The 5679-nt window shown below is 37.2% G+C and overlaps 1 pseudogene; it reads left to right on the forward strand.

Annotated features, from left to right (window-relative positions):
* The first annotated feature begins 5053 nt into the window (after positions 1-5053).
* Positions 5054-5636, forward strand: LOC102842733 (annotated as a pseudogene).
* The last annotated feature ends 43 nt before the right edge of the window (positions 5637-5679 follow it).

Genomic DNA, 5679 nt, shown 5'->3' on the forward strand with positions numbered 1-5679 from the left:
GCTACCAGAGCTCCTTATGCACTCAAAAATCTGCTGGTTCTTACAGAAATACAATATAAACTGAATAAAATAAATCCAGTTACCTCTCAGTGGTTCTATTGCCACAGTCCTAATCTTTTGCATACTTATTCTAATCTGGATTACTGCAACAACCTCCTAATAGATCTCTCAAATTCTGTTCTTACATATGTTAATGTACTTTTAATATAACAGCAAAATCATCCTTTCAACTGTTGTTGCCACTTTTGTTAAGTGCCAAAGAATTGATATAGACTCATAGTGACTCTATGCACAACAGAAAGAAACAAATCTCACAATCATTGCTACATTTGTGCCCATTGCTGCTGCCACTGTACCAACCATCTTGTTGGGGATCTTCCTTTTTTTCTCCAACTGTCCAAATTTCCAAACATGAAGTCCTTCTCCAGGGACTGGTCCCTCCTGATAATATACCTGAAGTATGAGATATGAGGTCTGGACAACCTTGCTTCCAAGTAACATTATGGCTGTACTTCTTACATCAGAGATTTATTTGTATGCTTGTTTGTTTTTGGCAGTCCATGGTACTTTCAATATTTTCCTCCAACACCATAGCTCAAATGCATCTATGATCTTTCTTATTCATTGTCCAATGTTCACATGCATATGAGGTGACTGAAAATACCAGGTTCAGGTTCACTTTAGTCCTCAAACTGACATCTTTGCTCTTAAACACTATAAAGAAGTTTTGTGCAGCAGATTGGCCTAATATAAAATGTTGTTTGATTTCATAACTGCCACTTTCATGAGTATTGGTGGTTGATCTGAGCAAAATGAAGCATTTGACAACTTCAATCTTATCTTTTCTTCATTTATCTTGATGTTATTTATTGGTTCAGTGGTGAGGATTTTTGTTTTGTTTACACTGAGGCTCACCCCATACCTAATACAGTCATCTTTGATCTTCATCAGTAAGTATTTTATGCCCTCTTCACTTTCAGCAAGTAAGGTTGTATCATATGGACATTGCTGGTTGTTTGTTGCAGACCGTGTGTAGACTATACAGACCACAGGCTCTGAGGAAGAGATCTAGCCACTTGGCAGTCAATAGCAAATTGTTTTTCATCTTAGTGTTCAGTTATATTTATTTAATTCCAAACATGAGCCCTTAATGTCCACAGATAAATGTGATAGTTTCCTAAAGCCAAAGACTGTAAAAGATTGCAAGGTCAAGCCTTCCTCCAAAGGATTAACTAAAAATATCTTAGCAACTTCTTGGTTCTTTGTTCTATAGACAAAAAAGCCATCCTCCCTGAATATCTCCCAAGTGCAGGTTATTCAGCCAAGTTCCTGAAAACCTGGCTCAGGAAGCTAAAACAGCAGGACTCCGCCCAAGCCTTTTGTCCTTACCTCTCACCTTCCCCAAACTGAACTCAGGGGCTATAGATATGTTAATCGAGCCTGAGAAACCAAGTTGTGGGCCTGGGATTCGAACCAGCAAAGTACGATGTAAAGTTACCTGAATGTCTGGAAAAGTACTGATGTTAGCTGTACCTTGCCTAAGTCCCTCCCAGTTTTGTGTGAAGCTCCTCCCCTAAATAAAACCGAGACGCAGGCCATCCCAGGTGTGCATTACAGGTTGGAGGGCATGCAGTAAAGATTGCAGGGCAGTGAGTTGCTGTTTTCAGAGGCCACGATGCCTGTAGTCCCAAGTCTGCCCACCAGTGATGCATCCACATTGGTTTCTGGGTGCTTCCTTGTCCCCCTTCTTCTGTCTTTCTGTGTATTCTTTTGCTATCACTATCGCCACTGGAAATCCCCTCCTCGTGAACCAAACACTGGTGAACCAAGTTCCTATGTCGAGGACAGTCCCCGACAGTTGTTGATACATCTTCCTCCAAACCCGAGGAAGACTCATTCCATTCTTCATGTAATCCAGCTTCTCTAATAATTTTCTCAGTATACAGATTGAATAATTATGGTTAAAGAATATAACACTGACAGACACCTTTCCTAATTTTAAACAATTCACCGTTCCCTTGTTCTGTTCAAACAACTGCCTCTTGGTTTATGTACAAGTTCATCATGAACAAAATTAAGTGTTCCACATTACTCATTGTCTACATTGTTGTCTACAGTTTGGCATTATCCACACAATCAAAAGTCTTTTCATAGTCAATTAAGAACAGGTAAACATCTTTCTGGTACTCTTTACTTTCAGCCAAGATCCATCTGACATCAGCAATGATATCCCTCATTCCACATACCTGTCTGAAATTGGCTTGAATCTCTGGCAGTTCTCTGTCAATGTATTTTTGTTGTTGTTGTTGTTAAGTGCCGTCGAGTTGGTTCCGACCCATAGCGACCCTGTACAGGGTTTCTGAGGGTGTAAATCTTTATGGGTGTACTTTAGTTGTCATTTCTTAATTATCTTTAGCAAAATTTTACTTGCATGGGATATTAATGATATTGTCCAACAATTTCCAATCAAATGTCTTGGTGTAGATGACTGAGTACCTCCAGTGATACATCAATTTGTGGTATTGATTTCAGTTTTATTCTGAAATCAATTGTTGAAAGATTTCAGTTTTATTACCTCAACTCCAGGTGCCTTGTTATTTACCAATGCCTTCAATGCACCTTGGACTTCTATCTTCAGTATCATTTGCTCTTGATCATGTGTTACTTCTTAAAGTGGTTGAACAGCAACCATTTATTTTTGTTACTGTGACTCTATGTAGTCTTTCCATCTTCTTTGGATGCTTTCTGCATCTTTCAATATTTTTCCCATGGAACTATTCAGTATTGCAAGTCAAGGCTTAATTTTTTGTCAGTTCTCTCAGTTTGAGAAATACTGAGTGTTTTCTTCCCTTTTGATTTTCTAACTCCAGATGTTTGCACATTTAACTACAATATCTGACTTTGTCTTCCTGACCTGTCCTTGAAATTTTCTATTCAGCTCTTTTACCACCTCATTTCTCCAACTTGCTTTAGCATTTCTATGCTTGTGAGTAAGTCTCAGAGTCTCTTCTTACATGCATTTTGGTCTTTTGCTTCTTTCTTGTCTTCCTTATGAGCTTTTGCTTTCTTTCTGTATAATGTTCTTGATGTCATCCCACAAAACTTCTGATCTTCAGTCTTTAGTGTCTAACACATTGAATCTGTTATTTACATGACCTCTAAATTCAGGTGGGATATGTTCAAGGTCATCTTTTGGCTCTTGTGGACTTGTTTTAATTTTCTTCAGCTTCCACCTGAACTTGCATATGAGCAATTGATGGTCTGTTCCCATTCCAAAGGATTAGTTGAACCCTTTCAAATAATGAGTCATGTTGTGGAACTCTAGTTGTAGCACTGTAGGATAAACCACTAGACCACCAGGTCTCTTTGAACCACAAGGTCGGCAGTTCAAACTTACGAGGTACTTCTTTGAAACCCTATACATGGTCGTTATGGGTCAGAACTTATTTGATTGTATTTAACAACAATAGCATCAAGTTTTACAAGATCCATATAACCTCTCTGAATTCACCTACCATTCATCCTGTTTGTTCTCAGCTACATAGTACATGGCATTCCTTCAACATATTGCAGCATCATTGTCTTGCTTTCAGCTAGAACCAGGTATATCATGACTCTTTCTTTCTCATTTATGTTTTTATTCTATCATAACCTTTTCAGTGAGCTCTTCCTTAAACTATTTATTTAAAAATTAACTCCTTACAAATATTCACTCTCTTCCTTGCTTCATTTTATTCTTTTAGCATTTATCATTCCTAGTGTGGTACTGTGGGTTAATGTACCAGATGCAAAGCCATTTGAACTGCAAGGTCAGCAGTTCAAGTTCACCAGCTACTCCTTGGAAACCCTATACAGGGTCGCTATGGGTTGGAACTGACTCAACAGCATGTCACAACAACAACAACAAATGCAGTATAAACAACAAAGACAAATACATACACATGAGCACAAAAATGTTTGTGTTTACTCTTTAAAATATCTTATCTATTACAAGATGATATGTATAATTATACATCACTTTATCTTAAATACCTGGTAAAATGCTAGGTCTTTGATAAACATGTCTTCAATAACTGAATGTATTAATTAATCTAAATTATATTTTAACTGTTACTGTTGTCATAAACATAAAAAGATTTCACTTTCTCTTTGCCTTTGTTTCCACTGCAGTGGATATGTGAAATACAGAAATATAAAAACGTACTTCTGATTTTCTGTGAACCATTAAGTCTTTCAAATAATGCAGAGACTAAAACTACCTCATAAAACTTACTGAGGCAATATATTGCTCTACAATTACAGAGGAGAAGTGAAGAAAATTTGAATGTTGAAAACTCTCCAACAGAATGAGTATGCAAAAAAACTAGTACAAATAAACACATCAATATTATAATGCACCTGTTGTTGGAAGATAACACACTTCAGAATTGAAGCATTAAACTTAAATCAAAAAACATCTTCATAATGGTGACTGGAAAAACTAAAGATATATACAAGAATATGAACTAAGTCACCTCTTGTACTTTAAGTTAGGTCTATTGACATGGAAGTTGATACAGATTGAAATTCTACAACTTTTACTCTGTCATAATCAAATAACCAACTATTATAATAATTTTAACAACAACAACAAAAGTCCCTGCTCTGGTTATGTAGAATTGGCACTGGACTACTGATAACCAAAAGGTTAGTGGGTCAAATCCACCAAGTGTTATTCAGAAACCCTATACAGCGTTGCTATGAGTTGGAATCAACTTGACAAAATTTAACAACAAAAGAGTAATAACTAAACTCTTCTAACAACTAAAAGAGTATTCCAGCACAACTACAGAAACGTTTTCTAAATATAGTCATGAATGAGTAACCATTCCATTTTATCTTGTCAATCATACAATGCTGGGTATAACCCAGACCAATCACATAGAAAGAGCTTTATTATAACTCTTTGTATTGACTTGAAGTGACAGACAATTGAACGATGGGAAAAAGGGAATAAAAATATTGTTTAGAGATATGGTCTCTTCCTAGGTCAGCGCTCGGCAAGAAAAAGGTCATGTTCAGTTCAAGCATGAAGATTGTGAAGCCCAGTGGTGAAAATCCGGATGAATATGAGTCTGGTATTTCTCAGTCTCTTCTTGAGCTGGAGATGAACTCGGACCTAAAGGCTCAGTTAAGAGAGCTGAAGATAACTGCAGCTAAGGAAATTGAAGTTGGTGGTGGTTGGAAAGCTATTATAATCTTTGTTCCTGCTCCTCAGCTGAAGTTTTTCCAAAAATTCCAAGGCCGACTAGTATGTGAACTGGAGAAAAAGTTCAGTGGAAAGCACATGGTTTTATTGCTTAGAGGAGAATTCTGCCTAAACCAACTTGAAAAAGCCGTACAAAAATGAGCAAAAGCATCCCAGGAGCCGCATTCTGACTGCTGTGCATGATGCAATCCTTGAAGACTTGGTCTTCCCAAGTGAAATTGTGGGCAAGAGAATGAGAGTAAAGCTGGATGGCGGCCGTCTTATAAAGGTTCATTTGGACAAAGCACAGCAGAACAATGTAGAACACAAGGTTGAAACGTTTTCTGGTGTGTATAATAAGCTCACAGGCAAGGATGTTAATTTTGAATTCCCAGAGTTTCAGTTGTAAACAAAAATGATTAAATTAGGTATCATTCACACACACACACACA

This window comes from Chrysochloris asiatica, unplaced genomic scaffold (assembly GCF_000296735.1).
Source record: "Chrysochloris asiatica unplaced genomic scaffold, ChrAsi1.0 scaffold00053, whole genome shotgun sequence".
NCBI lineage: Eukaryota > Metazoa > Chordata > Mammalia > Afrosoricida > Chrysochloridae > Chrysochloris > Chrysochloris asiatica.